The 13,200-nt window shown below is 35.0% G+C and overlaps 1 non-coding gene across 1 annotated transcript; it reads left to right on the forward strand.

Annotated features, from left to right (window-relative positions):
• The first annotated feature begins 950 nt into the window (after positions 1-950).
• LOC148544298 (small nucleolar RNA R71) lies at positions 951-1,058 on the forward strand. The gene has a single exon (XR_015901230.1). It is a non-coding gene; the product is annotated as a small nucleolar RNA R71 (small nucleolar RNA).
• The last annotated feature ends 12,142 nt before the right edge of the window (positions 1,059-13,200 follow it).

Here is a 13,200-nt window from a genome sequence, read left to right on the forward strand (position 1 = left end):
GAGGAATACTCATCAGAACTCATGAATGGCAGAAGTAAATCCAATGGAATCTCTATGGTCTTAGTGTGAGCCTCAGATTTCCATGGTTCCTCATTAGGGAACTCATTGGAGGCCAGTGGACGTCCATTGAGGTCTTCCTCAGTGGTGATCACTGCCTCTTCCTCCTCTCTAAATTCGGCCATGTTGATTGTGTTTATGGCCTTGCACTCTCCTTTTGGGTTCTCTTCTGTATTGCTTGGAAGAGTACTAGGAGGTAGTTCAGTAACTTTCTTGCTCAGCTGACCCACTTGTGCTTCCAAATTTCTAATGGAGGACCTTGTTTCAGTCATGAAACTCTGAGTGGTTTTAATTAGATCAGAGACCATGGTTGCTAAGTCAGAGTGGTTCTGCTTAGAGTTCTCTGTCTGCTGCTGAGAAGATGATGGAAAAGGCTTGCCATTGCTAAACCTGTTTCTTCCACTATTGTTGTTGTTGAAGCCTTGTTGAGGCCTCTATTGGTCCTTCCATGAGAGATTTGGATGGTTTCTCCATGAAGGATTGTAGGTGTTTCCATAGGGTTCACCCATGTAATTCACCTCTTCCATTGATGGGTTCTCAGGATCATAGGCTTCTTCTTCAGATGAAGCGTCCTTAGTACTGCCTGGTGCAACTTGCATTCCAGACAGACTTTGAGAAATCATATTGACTTGCTGAGTCAGTATTTTGTTCTGAGCTAATATGGCATTCAGAGTATCAATCTCAAGAACTCCTTTCTTCTGACTTGTCCCATTATTCACAGGATTCCTCTCAGAAGTGTACATGAATTGGTTATTTGCAACCATTTCAATGAGTTCCTGAGCTTCTGCAGGCGTCTTCTTCAGATGAAGAGATCCTCCAGCAGAGCTGTCCAATGACATCTTGGACAGTTCAGACAGACCATCATAGAAGATACCTATGATGCTCTATTCAGAAAGCATGTCAGAAGGACACTTTCTGATCAATTGTTTGTATCTTTCCCAAGCTTCATAGAGGGATTCACCTTCCTTCTGTCTGAAGGTTTGGACTTCCACTCTAAGCTTACTCAATTTTTGAGGTGGAAAGAACTTTGCCAAGAAGGCATTGACTAGCTTTTCCCAAGAGTTCAGGCTTTCCTTAGGTTGTGAATCCAACCATATCCTAGCTCTGTCTCTTATAGCAAAAGGGAATAGCATAAGTTTATAGACCTCAGGGTCAATCCCATTGGTCTTGACAGTGTCACAGATTTGCAAGAATTCAGCTAAGAACTGATGAGGATCTTCCAATGGAAGTCCATGAAACTTGCAATTCTGTTGTATTAGAGAAACTAATTGAGGCTTAAGCTCAAAGTTGTTTGCTCCAATGGTAGGGATTGAGATGCTTCTCCCATAGAAATCAGGAGTAGGTGCAGTAAAGTCACCAAGCACCTTCCTTGCATTGTTGGCATTGTTGTTGTTTTCGGCTGCCATATCTTCTTCTAGTTTGAAGATTTCTGTTAGGTCCTCTCCAGAGAGTTGTGCCTTAGCTTCTCTTAGCTTTCGCTTTAAGGTTCTTTCAGGTTCAGGATCAGCTTGAACAAATATGTCTTTATCTTTGTTCCTGCTCATATGAAAGAGAAGAGAACAAGAAAGTAGGGAATCCTCTATGTCACAGTATAGAGATTCCTTGAGGTGTCAGAGGAAAAGAAGAATAGAAGGAGGAGGTATAAGAATTCGAACTTATTAAGAGAGATAAAATTCGAATTATTGATAATGGAGGAGTGTTAGTCCTTAAATAGAAGGATGTGAGAAGAGGGGAAGAATTTTCGAAAATTAATTAAAAGATTTTAAAAAGAAATTTGAAAATTTGATTGAGATTTTCGAAAACTAAGATTGGGAAAGAACTAAAGTGATTTTTGAAAAAGATTTTGAAATTAGAAAAAGATATGATTGAAAAAATTAATTTTGAAAAAGATGTGATTGAAAAGATATGATTGAAAATCAATTTAGAAAAAGAAAATTTTTAAAATTAAAGTTGATTACTTGACTATCAAGAAGTTAAAAGATATGATTCTAAAATTTAAAATTTGATCCTTTCTTAATAGGCAAGTAACAACTTGAAAATTTTTGAAGTAAATCTTGAATTGAAGCAAGGATTTTTGAAAATGGTAAAAATAGATATAAAATGGAAAGAAATTGATTTTGAAAGAGATATGATTGAAAAGATATGATTTGAAAAAGATTTGATTTTAAAAAAATGAAAATTTGAAAAAAAAATGTGAATTAAAAACAAAATCTTCCCTCTAGTGTCATCCTGGCGTTAAACGCCCAGAATGGTGCCCATTCTGGCGTTTAACGCCCAAATCTCTACCTTTTTGGGCGTTAAATGCCCAGCCAGGTACCCTGGCTGGCGTTTAAATGCCAGTTTTCCTTCTTCACTGGGCATTTTGAACGCCCAGCTTTTTCTGTTTGATTCCTCTGCTGAATGTTCTGAATCTTCAATTCTCTGTATTGTTGACTTGAAAAGACATAGTTTTGAAAAATATTTTTGAATTTTTCGATGATGAGAAACAATAAAAATGCAACTAAGATCAAATAAACAATGCATGCAGGACACCAAACTTAAAAATTTTCATATAGGAGACACTAACAAATTGAGAATGCATATGAGAAACAACAAAACACACTAAACAAGAGAATTTAAAGATCAGAGCAAGGAAATCATCAAGAACAACTTGAAGATAAATGAAGACACATGCATGTAATTTTTGAAAAATGCAAGAAAAATAGAAACATGCAATTGACACCAAACTTAAAAATTAATACTAGACTCAAACAAGAAACATAAAATATTTTTGGTTTTTATGGTTTTATAAATTTTTTTGTGATTTTCGAGAATTAGATAGAGAAGAAAATAAAGAGAATCAAAACTTTTAATAAGAATTCCAGGAATCATTGCAATGCTAGTCTAAGACTCCGGTCCAGGAATTAGACATGGCTTACTAGCCAGCCAAGCTTTCAATGAAAGCTCTGGTCCAAAACACTAGACATGGCCAATGGCCAGCCAAGCTTTAGCAGATCATTGCTTTCAACAGCAAAATTGATAGAAATCAACAAGCTCTTGTGATGATAAGTTGAAACCTCGGTCCAAAAGATTAGACATGGCTTCTCAGCCAGCCAGACTTCAACAAATAATCATGAAACTCTAGAATTCATTCTTAAAAACTCTGACGAACAAAATAGAAAATCTTTTTGTATTTTTGAAAAAAATTTTTCGAAAAATAAAAAGGAAAAGTACCTAATCTAAGCAACAAGATGAACCGTCAGTTGTCCAAACTCTAACAATCTCCGGCAACGGCGCCAAAAACTTGGTGCACGAAATTGTGATCATCAACAATGGCACCAAAGACTTGGAGCTCTCAAACGTGAATCATACTTTGTCACAATTCCGCACAACTAACCAGCAAGTGCACTGGGTCGTCCAAGTAATAAACCTTACGCGAGTAAAGGTCGATCCCATGGAGATTGTTGGTATGAAGCAAGCTATGGTCATCTTGTAAATCTCAGTCAGGCGGATTCAAATGGTTATGGATGATGAATGATTAAAAGATAAATAAAACATAAAATAAAGATAAAATAAAGATAGAGATACTTATGTAATTCATTGCTGAGAATTTCAGATAAGCGTATGAAGATGCTTTGTCCCTTCCGTCTCTCTGCTTTCCTACTGTCTTCATCCAATCCTTCTTACTCCTTTCCATGGCAAGCTGTATGTTGGGCATCACCGTTGTCAGTGGCTACAATCCCGTCCTCTCAGTGAAAATGTTCAACGCACTCTGTCACAGCACGGCTATTCATCTGTCGGTTCTCGATCGTGTCGAAATAGAATCCAGTGATTCTTTTGCGTCTGTCACTAACGCCCCACAATCACGAGTTTGAAGCTCATCACAGTCATTCAATCCTTGAATTCTACTCAGAATACCACAAACAAGGTTTAGACCTTCCGGATTCTCAAGAATGCCGCCATCAATTCTAGCTTATACCACGAAGATTCTGATTAAGGAATCCAAGAGATAAACACTCAATCGAAGGTAGAACGGAGGTGGTTGTCAGGCACACGTTCATAGGTGAGAATGATGATGAGTGTCACGGATCATCACATTCATCAAGTTGAAGAACAAGTGATATCTTAGAACAAGAACAAGCTGAATTGAATAGAAGAACAATAGTAATTGCATTGATACTCGAGGTACAGCAGAGCTCCACACCTTAATCTATGGTGTGTAGAAACTCCACCATTGAAAATACATAAGAACATGGTCTAGGCATGGCCATGAGGCCAGCCCCAAAACGTGATCTAAGGTAGCATAGAACTACTCAAAGATTCGCCCCAAATACAATAGCAAAAGGTCCTATTTATAGAGAACTAGTAGCTTAGGGTTTACAAAAATGAGTAAATGACGTAAATATCCACTTCCGGGCCCACTTGGTGTGTGCTTGGGCTGAGCATTGAAGCATTTTCGTGTAGAGACTTTTCCTGGAGTTAAACGCCAGCTTTTGTGCCAGTTTGGGCGTTTAACTCCCACTTTGGTGCCAGTTCTGGCGTTTAACGCTGGAAATTCTGATGCTGACTTTGAACACCATTTTGGGCCATCAAATCTTAGGTAAAGTATGGACTATTAAATATTGTTGGAAAGCGCTGGATGTCTACTTTCCAACGCAATTGAGAGCGTGCCAATTGGACTTCTGTAGCTCCAGAAAATCCACTTCGAGTGCAGGGAGGTCAGAATCCAACAGCATCTGCAGTCCTTTTCAGCCTCTGAATCAGATTTTTGCTCAAGTCCCTTAATTTCAGCCAAAAAATACCTGAAATTATAGAAAAACACACAAACTCATAGTAAAGTCCAGAAAAGTGAATTTTAAATAAAAACTAATAAAAATATAATAAAAACTAACTAAAACATGCTAAAAACATACTAAAAACAATGCCAAAAAGTGTATAAATTATCCCCTCATCACCTTCTACATCATATTAACCATTACCCACTAGCTTCATTTGGTTTCATTTTCAAGCACGGTGAGAAGAGAAGTACCGAGAATGAGAGGGAGAAAATCAAGAACCTCTTAAAAATTTTTATTCCAATTTCTTTAAATCCGTAACTTCAATAAAAACCTAATCTGGTAAAAGTGTTCGTATCCTCCTCCTCTACGTGTTGGCGTCAATTTGATCGGTGAAAGTCGACGGTGACGTAACTCCCCTACCCCTTGAGTTTGGCCAACTGGAGTTCTAGGAGGCACAAACAATTCTGGACGTTTTCTTCTTCGACTACTCGGTCAGCAGGCTTCTCTGGAGTTTCGAGTATTTTGATTTTGTACGAAGGTAGGGTTTTGGTAAACTCTCATCGGTTAAATTGGTATTGGACAAGTGAATTGATGTCATGATTACTTTTTGATTGAATTTGATTGAATTTATATTGAATTTTGTGATATATTGATATTTGTGATAAGTTTGAGGTTCAGAGGGTTTTAGTACAGCCAGGAACTAAGTTATTCTGATGAATTTGATTTCTGGATTACGATAGGATAATTTGAAAATGTTAGAATTTGTCTGATTTGGTCTATTGGAAATAATTTGAAAAGCGTGTGAAAAATGGTTTGGATGGAACCCGAGAAGGGTGGCAGAGTCTGGGTTTTAGAGGGAATGCCCCCAAAATTTTGTTTTAGGTCTTAAGAATTTATTTGAAATTTTATTTAGAAGAAAAATATTGAATTTGAGAACTTGTAGTATTTGATTTTCGATTTATTAAGAAAATAGTTATATGTCGGATTTAATTCATTTAAGAAAAGTATATATTTTGAGTTCGATTTTTTTAGAAAAGAATTATTTTATAATTTTAAATTATTTAAGAAAAGTATTATGTTTTAAATTTGATTTAAATAAGAAAAGGGCTTATATTTTGAATTTTACTTAAGGATTTCGTTCAGAAAAGTATTAGTGAACTTTAAAAATAAATAGTTAAGGTGCTGATGTGAAAAGGTTAACTCATGGGCTTTATGTGTGAATGGTTGTACGGGGATGCCCGTGTATATGAAATGACTTCCACGAGAAAGGGGCACATGCATCAGCTAGAGAATCAGCGCCTGCAAGTACTTGCAGAGGTCATGTTCGGCATACTTCAGCTGGAGAATCAGCGCCTGCAAGAGGTTGAAACCTTGCAGAGGTTATGCCGCTGGAATGCCTTATCTGACTTGCAAGTCAGATTGCATCGGGTGCGGGTCAAAACCGACAAATGAGCTTATTACCTGCGATAGGACTAGACATGCATCATCCATGTTGTGTATTTTCATTTTACCTGATACGGTGAAATTGTTTGTGATTGTCTTCCTGTGTTTATGCATTCGTTACTGTTACTATGAATAGTGGTAATTAGATACTTCTCTGTGATTCTTGTATATTTCATTCTAAATTACTTGAACTGTGGTAACCTTGACTAAACTAACTATCCCTGACCCTACTAAGAACCCCCCCCCCAATTCTTACCCCTTTTCTTCCTCCCCTTCAGATAGAGACTGGAGTTATATTTTACGAGATGGACCCTCCCTATATATATGAGGACATTGTACAACATATGTTTTACGTAGTAGGTGCGGAGATTCGGACCCGTCTGTACATTCTACGTGATCACCCCTTCTGTCACCCGATTGACACTCTATAGTTTAACCCCGACTTTCCCTACGAGTTCCTGCACCCGGATGCTCCATTTCACCCGTTTCATGACGGGCCGGTGCCTCACCAGCATCCCGATCATCCTGCGGATTAGGCGGACCCTGAACCTAAGCCCATGGAGGAGCATATTCTAGAGCTTGTACCGGAGGAGGACATCCCAGTAGAGCAGATCTCATTATCGTCGTCCAAGCCATCTTTTGAGGAGCCACTCTCTGCCTCTATTAGTGGACCGGCGAGGGCTGGTTAGACCAATAGTACGAGTGCTTGTGCCCCTCCTGAGATTATAGAGATTTTTGATGACGAGGACGAGGATCCTGAGGAGTGTTCTGACGTGATTATGATCTCCTCTGACGATGATAGCTGATGCCTGAGAGCTGAGTTTGTGCCTTTTGATAGTTTTTTATGTTAGCCTAGCTTTTGTGTTAGTCTCTCACTTTTGATTAGATTCACTGAGAGAATAGGGTGTGCATAGTTGACTAGGCTAGTTTTGGGCGCCAGCTTAGGGGTTTCTTATATGGATCAGGGCCCGAAGTGTTGATTTGTACATAGTAGCAAGATGCGAATAGTTGTATGCTAACTTACGACAGTACCTTTATATGACAGTACCTTTATATGTATGTATGATCTTTGCTATATGTTATGTTTATATATGATGTTGGCCTTGTATATGTTTTATTTGATTCCCTATATGGCTTGTGTGTGTTTAGTTAGCTGTCATCACAAATTCTTTTATAAAATAAAAGTTTTTTCTCCAAAAAATTTGATAGTGCGTTAATACGATTACAGGCTCAATAATAAATAGCTATAGTTTTAGGTGAGCAAATTGGTGACACTTGATTTCCAGTATGATCATGACGTACTGGGAATTCGTTCGTTACATTGAGCGTCTGGAGATTCCCTATGCAAACAAAGATTTCATTTTGGGCTGTGATATTTTGTGATTAGGCTATGTATATATGTGTAGTTATATTCTCCATCCTGTATATTTTGTATTTTGTCCCTCCTAGAGGTTGACTGGAGAAACAGGTGTTTTTATGTTGTCTTTTAGGATGATTGTGGGTTGTCTATATATATATATAAAAGAATGAAATTCTAAAAGATACAGATATCAAGCTCCAGACTTATGTGTGTGTGTGTGTATGTGTTATATATATATATATATATACACACACACACACCACATATATATACATATATATTTTAGCCTTCTTTTCGATCTTGTGTATATATATATATATGTTTTAGCCTTCTTTCGATCTTGTTTATCTATTTCACGTTTATCCAAACAAGTGTGATATGATTTTCTATTTTTGACTTTGTTTATCTCTTTCTTTAAGTCTCCTAGTTACAATTTCTTTCAATTATATCTACATACGTCTTTCCTTTTAGAGATTGTAATACCTCGTCACCTTTGCTTTACGACTTAAGTATAATGCTCCATATGGTAGGGTGTTACACTCCACTTCGAAGATTTTCTATAGACGTAGAAAGCATGGAGGGGATAGAATTTGAACTTGGCCTATAAAATTTCTTGGAAGAAATTGCTCAATAAAAAATCGAGTTCCTCCTAAGAAAACTAACTTTACCCACATTCCATTGGGTTGGTCATAATATATAAGTAGTTCCAACCATCCTTCAGTAAAATAGAGTTCATTGCCCTTTGTTAAACTCTTACATCCATGTAATTAGAACTCCGATTAGTGAATACAATCCGAGGTGGTATTTGATGGATGTGATGCATTGTAATTGATTGTGGCAAAAGAGAATCGCGATGTAAGGTTAGATGAAAAAAATAAACTCGAGTAAGAACAATAATCAAATAATCAAATTATTAAAAAAATAATAGAATAGGTATATCAATAAAATATCATAAAAAATTATAACTTATATCTTAAAAGGATCATTTCAGTAAAAATGAAGAATACATTCTTATTCTATAAAGTAGTCAATGAAGAATAACAAATTAAAAAATTAAATAAAATATTTTCCTGTAAAATTTAGACTTATTAACCTTATATGTGGCACTATAGATAACTTCTAGTCGCAGAAAATTAATTATTCTGTTATTAATACGTACGTGCATAAAAAAGCTATTAAGTGTAAATATTATGTAAATGTTAACTATGTATGATTGACAATTATATTATAATTATTGTCAATTAGAACAATTGATATTTAGTATAATTAGACTGATTGATAGTTAAAATAATTGTTAATTAATATAATTATTCATTAAATACTAATTTTTATATAATTATAGAGAAGGTACTCTCAAAAAATAAATGGAAAAGAGAGAGGTGCAACTAACGTAAATATCATATGACAATTATATTTTAATGATTGACAATTAGAATAACTAAAAATTAGTATAATTATTTATTAAATGTTAATTTTTATATAATTATAAAAATGATATTTTCCTAAAATAAGTTGAGAAAAAAGAGGTGTCTAATACGAAAATTTACAAACCCAATATTCCGTAGAACTACCGGCAAGTGCATCATGTCGTATCAAGTAATAAACTCACAGTGAGTGAGTGTCGATCCCACAAGGATTAACGGATTAAGTAAGTAATAATTAATTAATTATTCTAGTTAGACGGTCATATTTGGATCATGAACAAAATATACACAGGAATTTAAATGACTTGAAATAAATGAAAGTAATAAAGAAAAGAAAGTAAATGACAGGAATGTAAAGTGCTGAAAATTAAATTGCAAGAATCTAAATGACTAGAAAGTAAAACTAAGAGAAGCATTTTTACAAACACTTGGAAGGCATAAATGTGCATAAGAAAGCAATAAATGTGCATAAGTAAATGACAAGAATTTAAAGAGAACAATTAAATGACAAGAATTAAAGAAAAGAAGTAAATAACAAGAATTAAGAATGAAATTAACATTGAGATCAAGAGATACTGCAATCTTAGGATCAATAATTTTCATCTCCTCTTTAATCATGCAATCATTGATCTCTTGGAAAATCATAAGTGATTGAATTCCAATCCCTTGGTAATTCAATCCCTCTTAACTTGAGCAATTGCCAATTTCTTGATCTAATTATTCATGAGAAGAGATGAAGACCGGTCTCTAATTTAGACCCACACAATTTCAAGAATCAAGTGATGGGTTGATTATATGTCACGTATCAATCTCAAACCCAAATTCATAACCATTGTGAGAAAGAACTTCAAGTATTAATTCTATAATTTCTTTTCCAAGGCTCCCATAGAATTCAAATAGATTCAATTCCTCTTCCAATAGAATTTGAATCATTAGAATGAAGATCGAAGATCTTTCTAAAGAAACAATAAAAGAATTTTTGAAGATGAAGAAGAAATTAAATTAATCCATTAAATTACAATAAAGCTCTCTTTCCCAATTAAGAGAACTAGAAACTCATAACTAAAAAATTACAAAAGTGTGTATGAAAGAAAATAGAAGAGAGGAAGAGGATGAGAGTGGGGTGTGGAGTCACTTCCACCACCTCTTGGTGTGTCCAAAATGATGAATCTAAGGTCTTATTTATAAGCTATATAAATTACAAATTCAAATGAAATTCCAATCAAATGCAAATTTTCTAACTACTTCTAGATGATTCTTGAGGCCTTGATTGATTGTTAATTGTGGCTTGACTTGGATGGAATTGTGTTGGGCTTGTGAAGTTTTGATTCTCTTCTTGGAAGCTTGAAACATTGAAGAATAAATGAAGGATTTGAGGTATTGAAAGTGGTCCAATGTGGAGTGTCATTGAAGTGTCACTTGAAGGCTTGGAAAGGCTTTCAATGTTGAAAGATGGGATCGTTTACATCCCCAAACTGAACATCCATGATGAGCGGATAATTTATACGCTTTTTGGCCATGTTTTTACATAGTTTTTAGTATGATTTAGTTAGTTTTTAATATATTTTTATTAGTTTTTAAATAAAAATCACATTTATGGACTTTACTATGAGTTTGTGTATTTTTCTGTGATTTCAGGTAATTTCTGGCTGAAATTGAGGGACCTGAGCAAAAATTTGATTCAGAGGCTGAAAAAGGACTACAGATGCTGTTGGATTCTGACCTCCCTGCACTCAAAGTGGATTTTCTGGAGCTACAGGAGTCCAAATGGCGCACTCTCAATTGCGTTGGAAAGTAGACATCCAGGGCTTTCCAGAAATATATAATAGTCCATATGTTTCCCGAGTTTAGATGATACAAACTGGCGTTCAACGCCAGTCCCTTGCTCTATTCTGGCGTTAAACACAAGAAACAGGTTACAAGTTGGAGTTAAACGCCCAAAACAGGTTACAACCTGGCGTTTAACTCCAGAAACAGCCTAGGTACGTGTAAAACTCAAGTCTCAGCCCCAGCACACACCAAGTGGGCTCCGGAAGTAGATTTATGCACTATCTATCATAATTTACTCATTTTCTGTAAACCTAGGTTACTAGTTTAGTATTTAAACAACTTTTAGAGATTTATTTTGTATCTCATGACATTTTTAGATCTGAACTTTGTACTCTTTATGGCATGAGTCTCTAAACTCCATTGTTGAGGGTGAGGAGCTCTGCTGTGTCTCGATGAATTAATGCAATTATTTCTGTTTTCTATTCAAACACGCTTGTTTCTATCTAAGATGTTCATTCGCACTTCAATATGATGGATGTGATGATCCATGACATTCATCACCATTCTCAACCTATGAACGCGTGCCTGACAACCACCTCCATTCTACCTTCGATTGAATGAGTATCTCTTGGATTCCTTAATCAGAATCTTCGTGGTATAAGCTAGAATCCATTGGCAGCATTCTTGAGAATCCGGAAAGTCTAAACCTTGTCTGTGGTATTCCGAGTAGGATTCAGGGATTGAATGACTGTGACGAGCTTCAAACTCACAAGGGTTGGGCGTAGTGACTGACGCAAAAGGATCAATGGATCCTATTCCAGTATGAGTGAGAACCGACAGATGATTAGCCGTGCGGTGACAGCGCACCTGGACCATTTTCACTGAGAGTACGGATGGTAGCCATTGACAACGGTGATCCACCAACACACAGCTTGCCATAGGAGGAACCTTGCGTGCGTGAAGAAGAAGACAGGGGAAAAGCAGAGATTCAGAAGACAAAGCATCTCCAAAACTCGAACATATTCTCCATTACTGCATAATAAGTACTATTTAATTTATGCTTTTTACTCTTCATAAATATAATCACTCTTATCATTGATCTCCTGACTAAGAATTACAAAATAACCATAGCTTGCTTCAAGCCGGCAATCTCCGTGGGATCGACCCTTTCTCACATAAGGTATTACTTGGACGACCCAGTGCACTTGCTGGTTAGTTGTGCGGAATTGCAAAAGTGTGATTGTAATTTCGTGCACCAAGTTTTTGGCGCCGTTGCCGGGGATTGTTCGAGTTTGGACAACTGACGGTTTATTTTGTTACTTAGATTAGGAAAAATTTTTCTTTTTGGTTTAGAGTCTTCTATTATTGTTTTTGGTTGAAACTTTTTTTTAAATCCTTATTTTCTCTTTTTAAATTTTTCGAAAATTTTATAAACTGATAATTGAGTTTTTCTGTTTGAGTTTAGTTTCATATTTTAAGTTTGGTGTCAATTGTATGTTTTTATTTTCTTTTAAATTTTCGAATTTGTGTTCATTGTTCTTTCTTAATCTTCAAGTTGTTCTTGTTTATTTTCCTTGTTTTATCTTTAGTTTTTCTTGTTTTGAGATTTTTCTTGTTTTTCTTGTGGGTTTTCAAATTATCAGTATCCAAAAAAAAATTTATATACATTAAATACCTTTTTTAAAACACGTTAAATTTATAGCTGAGTTGGCTAGAGCGTTGTGCTTATGTTCTTGGTAATTGGGTATCTTCCTTTTAAAATCTTTTCAAAAATAATTTTTCTTTGATTAAATCTTGTGTCAAGTTTTAAGTTTGCTATTTTCTTGTCAGTTTTTATTTAATTTTTGAAAATTTATTTTTGGCTTTCTAAAAATTTTAAGTTTGGTGTTCTTTTTTTTTTATGTTCTTGAGTCCTTTGAGTCTTTGAATTTTTTTTCTTCGTGTTCTTGTGAATCTTCAAGGTGTTCTTGAGTCTTTCTTACATTTTAATCTTAAAATTTTTATGTTTGGTGTTCCTTGGTTTTTTTCCTCCAAATTTTCAAAAATAAGGAGCATTAGATCTAAAAATTTTAAGTTTTGTGTCTTTTTATTGTTTTTCTCTTTCCTCATTGAATTCAAAAATATCTTTTTCCTTTATTTTAATTGATTTTTCGAATTTTCCTTCTAAAAATTCAGATTTTATTTTAAAATTTTTTATTTTATCTTATCTTAGTTTTAAAATTTCAAAATTCAAATCTTTTTCAAAAAAATCATATCTTTTTCAAAATCTTATCTTATCTTATTTCAAATTTCAAAACTTTTTAATTTAAATTCCTTATCTTCTCTTACCTAGCTTATCTTATCTTTTCTAATCTCAAATCTTAAAATCAAATCTTTTTCATATCTTTCC

Source organism: Arachis ipaensis, chromosome B9 (assembly GCF_059453495.1).
Source record: "Arachis ipaensis isolate K30076 ecotype BB chromosome B9, ASM5945349v1, whole genome shotgun sequence".
Taxonomy (NCBI): domain Eukaryota; kingdom Viridiplantae; phylum Streptophyta; class Magnoliopsida; order Fabales; family Fabaceae; genus Arachis; species Arachis ipaensis.